The following is a 7500-nucleotide window of genomic DNA, read 5'->3' on the forward strand; positions in this document are numbered from 1 at the left end:
AAAACCTCATACGGACTTCCGGAGCGCGAGCCCGGGCGCCAGGTCGACCCAGGGCCGACCTCCCGGGCCCCAGAGAGGCACGTCTCCGCCGCGGAAGCCGCCTGATGCCCGCGCCGAAGGCCCCCGGGCCCGCCCGGCCTCCGCGCAGGGCACCGGGGAGAAGTAGGAATCGTGGCCGGGCTCCTGGAACTCCTGCCCGGCCTGCCCCGCGGAAGCATGCCGGGTTCTCCCGCCGCGCCGTGCAGGTTCTTCCGCCCCTCGCCGGGGTAGCCGGGCTCCAACCGCTGGGCCCCGCAGCGTGGAAGGGCCCCTGCGAGTCGCCCCCCGGCCTGCACGCCCGCCGTGCAGTCGACCGGGTCGAAGCCGGAATCGCGGCCGGGTTCCTGGAACTCTCGCCCGGCCTGCCCGCCCGGCCCGCCCCCCGGGCCGGGGCTCCAGTCGACTTGGAGCCAAACTCGGTTTTGACCCCCTCCTGCAGCACGGTCCGGCCCCGGAGGTTCCTCCGTCCGACCTCCTGGAACCCAAGATGGGCATCTAGGGTCCCGAAATCCGTGTCCCCGAAAATCTCCGCGAACCTTTCCTGGCAATATTGTAGATGCGGCACCCGGCCCAGCCACCGGGGGCAACCGCCGAAAGTGTCCGCCCTCCTGGAGCGAAGGCCCGGGCAAGGCCCGTTTCAAAAACCTCATACGGACTTCCGGAGCGCGAGCCCCGGCGCCAGGTCGACCCAGGGCCGACCTCCCGGGCCCCAGAGAGGCTCGTCTCCGCCGCGGAAGCCGCCCGCCGCCCGCGGCGAAGGCCCCCGGGCCCGCCCGGCCTCCGGGCAGGGCACCGGGGAGAAGTAGGAATCGTGGCCGGGCTCCTGGAACTCCTGCCCGGCCTGCCCCGCGGAAGCATGCCGGGTTCTCCCGCCGCGCCGTGCAGGTTCTTCCGCCCCTCGCCGGGGTAGCCGGGCTCCAACCGCTGGGCCCCGCAGCGTGGAAGGGGCCCTGCGAGTCGCCGCCGGCCTGCACGCCCGCCGTGCAGTCGACCGGGTCGAAGCCGGAATCGCGGCCGGGTTCCTGGAACTCTCGCCCGGCCTGCCCGCCCGGCCCGCCCCCCGGGCCGGGGCGCCAGTCGACATGGAGCCAAACTCGGTTTTGACCCCCTCCTGCAGCACGGTCCGGCCCCGGAGGTTCCTCCGTCCGACCTCCTGGAACCCAAGATGGGCATCCAGGGTCCCGAAATCCGTGTCCCCGAAAATCTCCGCGAACCTTTCCTGGCAATATTGTAGATGCGGCACCCGGCCCAGCCACCGGGGGCAACCGCCGAAAGTGTCCGCCCTCCTGGAGCGAAGGCCCGGGCAAGGCCCGTTTCAAAAACCTCATACGGACTTCCGGAGCCCGAGCCCCGGCGCCAGGTCGACCCAGGGCCGACCTCCCGGGCCCCAGAGAGGCTCGTCTCCGCCGCGGAAGCCGCCCGCCGCCCGCGCCGAAGGCCCCCGGGCCCGCCCGGCCTCCGGGCAGGGCACCGGGGAGAAGTAGGAATCGTGGCCGGGCTCCTGGAACTCCTGCCCGGCCTGCCCCGCGGAAGCATGCCGGGTTCTCCCGCCGCGCCGTGCAGGTTCTTCCGCCCCTCGCCGGGGTAGCCGGGCTCCAACCGCTGGGCCCCGCAGCGTGGAAGGGCCCCTGCGAGTCGCCCCCCGGCCTGCACGCCCGCCGTGCAGTCGACCGGGTCGAAGCCGGAATCGCGGCCGGGTTCCTGGAACTCTCGCCCGGCCTGCCCGCCCGGCCCGCCCCCCGGGCCGGGGCTCCAGTCGACATGGAGCCAAACTCGGTTTTGACCCCCTCCTGCAGCACGGTCCGGCCCCGGAGGTTCCTCCGTCCGACCTCCTGGAACCCAAGATGGGCATCTAGGGTCCCGAAATCCGTGTCCCCGAAAATCTCCGCGAACCTTTCCTGGCAATATTGTAGATGCGGCACCCGGCCCAGCCACCGGGGGCAACCGCCGAAAGTGTCCGCCCTCCTGGAGCGAAGGCCCGGGCAAGGCCCGTTTCAAAAACCTCATACGGACTTCCGGAGCCCGAGCCCCGGCGCCAGGTCGACCCAGGGCCGACCTCCCGGGCCCCAGAGAGGCTCGTCTCCGCCGCGGAAGCCGCCCGCCGCCCGCGCCGAAGGCCCCCGGGCCCGCCCGGCCTCCGGGCAGGGCACCGGGGAGAAGTAGGAATCGTGGCCGGGCTCCTGGAACTCCTGCCCGGCCTGCCACGCGGAAGCATGCCGGGTTCTCCCGCCGCGCCGTGCAGGTTCTTCCGCCCCTCGCCGGGGTAGCCGGGCTCCAACCGCTGGGCCCCGCAGCCTGGAAGGGCCCCTGCGAGTCGCCCCCCGGCCTGCACGCCCGCCGTGCAGTCGACCGGGTCGAAGCCGGAATCGCGGCCGGGTTCCTGGAACTCTCGCCCGGCCTGCCCGCCCGGCCCGCCCCCCGGGCCGGAGCTCCAGTCGACTTGGAGCCAAACTCGGTTTTGACCCCCTCCTGCAGCACGGTCCGGCCCCGGAGGTTCCTCCCTCCGACCTCCTGGAACCCAAGATGGGCATCTAGGGTCCCGAAATCCGTGTCCCCGAAAATCTCCGCGAACCTTTCCTGGCAATATTGTAGATGCGGCACCCGGCCCAGCCGCCGGGGGCAACCGCCGAAAGTGTCCGCCCTCCTGGAACGAAGGCCCGGGCAAGGCCCGTTTGAAAAACCTCATACGGACTTCCGGAGCCCGAGCCCCGGCGCCAGGTCGACCCAGGGCCGACCTCCCGGGCCCCAGAGAGGCTCGTCTCCGCCGCGGAAGCCGCCCGCCGCCCGCGGCGAAGGCCCCCGGGCCCGCCCGGCCTCCGGGCAGGGCACCGGGGAGAAGTAGGAATCGTGGACGGGCTCCTGGAACTCCTGCCCGGCCTGCCACGCGGAAGCATGCCGGGTTCTCCGGCCGCGCCGTGCAGGTTCTTCCGCCCCTCGCCGGGGTAGCCGGGCTCCAACCGCTGGGCCCCGCTGCCTGGAAGGGGCCCTGCGAGTCGCCGCCGGCCTGCACGCCCGCCGTGCAGTCGACCGGGTCGAAGCCGGAATCGCGGCCGGGTTCCTGGAACTCTCGCCCGGCCTGCCCGCCCGGCCCGCCCCCCGGGCCGGAGCGCCAGTCGACATGGAGCCAAACTCGGTTTTGACCCCCTCCTGCAGCACGGTCCGGCCCCGCAGGTTCGCCCGTCCGACCTCCTGGAACCCAAGATGGGCATCTAGGGTCCCGAAATCCGTGTCCCCGAAAATCTCCGCGAACCTTTCCTGGCAATATTGTAGATGCGGCACCCGGCCCAGCCACCGGGGGCAACCGCCGAAAGTGTCCGCCCTCCTGGAGCGAAGGCCCGGGCAAGGCCCGTTTGAAAAACCTCATACGGACTTCCGGAGCGCGAGCCCGGGCGCCAGGTCGACCCAGGGCCAACCTCCCGGGCCCCAGAGAGGCACGTCTCCGCCGCGGAAGCCGCCTGATGCCCGCGCCGAAGGCCCCCGGGCCCGCCCGGCCTCCGGGCAGGGCACCGGGGAGAAGTAGGAATCGTGGCCGGGCTCCTGGAACTCCTGCCCGGCCTGCCCCGCGGAAGCATGCCGGGTTCTCCCGCCGCGCCGTGCAGGTTCTTCCGCCCCTTCGCCGGGGTAGCCGGGCTCCAACCGCTGGGCCCCGCAGCCTGGAAGGGCCCCTGCGAGTCGCCCCCCGGCCTGCACGCCCGCCGTGCAGTCGACCGGGTCGAAGCCGGAATCGCGGCCGGGTTCCTGGAACTCTCGCCCGGCCTGCCCGCCCGGCCCGCCCCCCGGGCCGGAGCTCCAGTCGACATGGAGCCAAACTCGGTTTTGACCCCCTCCTGCAGCACGGTCCGGCCCCGGAGGTTCCTCCGTCCGACCTCCTGGAACCCAAGATGGGCATCTAGGGTCCCGAAATCCGTGTCCCCGAAAATCTCCGCGAACCTTTCCTGGCAATATTGTAGATGCGGCACCCGGCCCAGCCACCGGGGGCAACCGCCGAAAGTGTCCGCCCTCCTGGAGCGAAGGCCCGGGCAAGGCCCGTTTGAAAAACCTCATACGGACTTCCAGGGCCGGAGCCCAGGCGCCAGGTCGACCGCGGGCCTCCCTCCCGGGGCCCAGCACGGCTCGTCTCCCCCGCGGGAGCAGCCCGCTGCCCGCGCCGAAGGCCCCCGGACCCGCCCGGCCTCCGGGCAGGGCACCGGGGAGAAGTAGGAATCGCGGCCGGGCTCCTGGAACTCTCGCCCGGCCAAGCCGCTCGGCCCGCCCCTGGGCCGGAGCTCCAGTCGACATGGAGCCAAACTCGCGGTTGAACCTCTCCTGCAGCACGGTCCGGCCCCGGAGGTTCCTCCGTCCGACCTCCTGGAACCCAAGATGGGCATCTAGGGTCCCGAAAACCGTGTCCCCGAAAATCTCCGCGGACCTTTCCTGGCAATATTGTAGATGTGGCACCCGGCCCAGCCGCCGGGAGCAACCGCCGAAAGTGTCCGGCCTCCTGGAGCGAAGGCCCGGGCACGGCCCGTTTGAAAATCCTCATACGGACTTCCAGGGCCGGAGCTCGGGAGCCAGGTCGACCCCGGGCCTCCCTCCCGGGCGTTAGGGCGGCTCGTCTCCCCCGCGGGAGCAGCCCGCTGCCCGCGCCGAAGGCCCCCGGACCCGCCCGGCCTCCGGGCAGGGCACCGGGGAGAAGTAGGAATCGCGGCCGGGCTCCTGGAACTCTCGCCCGGCCAGGCCGCCCGGCCCGCCCCCCGGGCCGGAGCTCCAGTCGACATGGAGCCAAACTCGGGGTTGAACCTCTCCTGCAGCACGGTCCGGCCCCGGAGGTTCCTCCGTCCGGCCTCCTGGAACCCAAGATGGGCATCTAGGGTCCCGAAACCCGTGTCCTCGAAAATCTCCGCGAACCTTTCCTGGCAATATTGTAGATGCGGCACCCGGCCCAGCCGCCGGGGGCAACCGCCGAAAGTGTCCGCCCTCCTGGAGCGAAGACCCGGGCAAGGCCCGTTTGAAAAACCTCATACGGACTTCCGGAGCCCGAGCCCCGGCGGCAGGTCGACCCAGGGCCCACCTCCCGGGCCCCAGAGAGGCTCGTCTCCGCCGCGGAAGCCGCCTGCCGCCCGCGCCGAAGGCCCCCGGGCCCGCCCGGCCTCCGGGCAGGGCACCGGGGAGAAGCCGGAATCGCGGCCGGGCTCCTGGAACTCTCGCCGGGCAGGCCGCCCGGCCCGCCCCGGGGCCGGAGCTCCAGTCGACATGGAGCCAAACTCGGTTTTGACCCCCTCCTTCGGAACGGTCCGGCCCCGGAGGTTCCTCCGTCCGAGCTCCTGGAACCCAAGATGGGCATCTAGGGTCCCGAAACCCGTGTCCTCGAAAATCTCCGCGAACCTTTCCTGGCAATATTGTAGATGCGGCACCCGGCCCAGCCGCCGGGGGCAACCGCCGAAAGTGTCCGCCCTCCTGGAGCGAAGGCCCGGGCAAGGCCCGTTTGAAAAACCTCATACGGACTTCCGGAGCCCGAGCCCCGGCGCCAGGTCGACCCAGGGCCAACCTCCCGGGCCCCAGAGAGGCTCGTCTCCCCCGCGGGAGCAGCCCGCCGCCCGCGCCGAAGGCCCCCGGACCTGCCCGGCCTCCGGGCAGGGCACCGGGGAGAAGCCGGAATCGCGGCCGGGCTCCTGGAACTCTCGCCCGGCCCGCCCCTGGGCCGGAGCTCCAGTCGACATGGAGCCAAACCCGGGGTTGAGCCCCTCCTGCAGCACGGTCCGGTCCCGGAGGTACCCCTGCCCGACCTCCTGGAACCCAAGATGGGCAACTAGGGTCCCGAAAACCGTGTCCCCGAAAATCTCCGCGGACCTTTCCTGGCAATATTGTAGATGCGGCACCCGGCCCAGCCACCGGGGGCAACCGCCGAAAGTGTCCGCCCTCCTGGAGCGAAGGCCCGGGCACGGGCCGTTTGAAAAACCTCATCGGGACTTCCAGGGCCGGAGCCCCGGCGCCAGGTCGACCCCGGGCCTCCCTCCCGGGGCCCAGCACGGCTCGTCTCCCCCGCGGGAGCAGCCCGCCGCCCGCGCCGAAGGCCCCCGGACCTGCCCGGCCTCCGGGCAGGGCACCGGGGAGAAGTCGGAATCGCGGCCGGGCTCCTGGAACTCCCGCCCGGCCTGCCCCGCGGAGTCCTGCCCGGGCTCCCGCCGCCTTGGCCCGGGACGACCACCCCTCGGCGGGGTGCCTGGGCTCCGACCCCGGAGGCCCGGGTCCCTGCCGGGGCCCTTGGACCCGCCCCCGGGCTGCCCTTCCACGGAGCCCTTGACCGGGACGAAATCGGAATTGTGGCCGAGCTCCTGGAACTCTCGCCCGGCCTGACCGCCTTCTCCGGCCCTTTTCCGGTTTTCCCCGTTGACCTGGCTCCAAACTCGGGTTTGGCCCCTCAACACGGCAGGGTTCTGCCCCGAAGATCCCTCTGACCGGCTTTCTGGAACCGAACATGGGCATTGAGGGTCCTTAAAAACGTGTTCTCGAAAATCTCCGCGAACGTTTCTTGGCTATATTGTAGATGCGGCACCCGGCCCAGCCACCGGGACGAACCGCCGAAAGTGTCCGCCCTCCTGGATCGAAGGCCCGGGCAAGGCCCGTTTCAAAAACCTCATACGGACTTCCGTGGGGGGGGCGGGCACCAGGTCAACCCCACGTATGCCTATGGGGATTTTCGCTCCCCAGGTCAACCCCATGGATGCCTATGGGGATTTTCGCTCCCCAGGTCAACCCCATGGATGCCTATGGGCTTTTTCGGTCCCCAGCTCCACCCCAAGTATTCCTAGGGGCTTTTCCGCTCCCCAGGTCAACCCCATTTATTCCTATGGGGATTTTCAGTCCCCAGCTCAACCCCAAGTATTCCTAGGGGCTTTTTCGCTCCCCAGCTCCACCCCATGTATTCCTAAGGGCTTTTTCGGTCCCCAGCTCCACCCCAAGTATTCCTAGGGGCTTTTTCGCTCCCCAGCTCCCCCCCATGTATTCCTAGGGGCTTTTCCGCTCCCCAGCTCCCCCCCCATGTATTCCTAAGGGCTTTTTCGCTCCCCAGCTCCCCCCCAAGTATTCCTAGGGGTTTTTTCGCTCCCCAGCTCCACCCCATGTATTCCTAGGGGCTTTTCCGCTCCCCAGCTCCCCCCCATGGATGCCGATGGGCTCTTTCGGTCCCCAGGTCAGCCCCATGTGTTGCTATGGGCTTTTTCGGTCCCCAGGTCAACCCCATGTGTTCCTATGGGCTTTCTCGGTCCCCAGGTCAACCCCATGTATTCCTAGGGGCTTTTTCGCTCCCCAGCTCCACCCCATGTATTCCTATGGGGATTTTCGCTCCCCAGCTCCACCCCAAGTATTCCTAGGGGCTTTTCCGCTCCCCAGCTCCACCCCACGTATTCCTAGGGGCATTTAGGCTCCCCAGGTCAACCCCATGGATGCCGATGGGCTTTTCCGCTCGCTCCCCAGGTCCGC

Source organism: Alligator mississippiensis, unplaced genomic scaffold (assembly GCF_030867095.1).
Source record: "Alligator mississippiensis isolate rAllMis1 unplaced genomic scaffold, rAllMis1 scaffold_19, whole genome shotgun sequence".
Taxonomy (NCBI): Eukaryota; Metazoa; Chordata; order Crocodylia; family Alligatoridae; genus Alligator; species Alligator mississippiensis.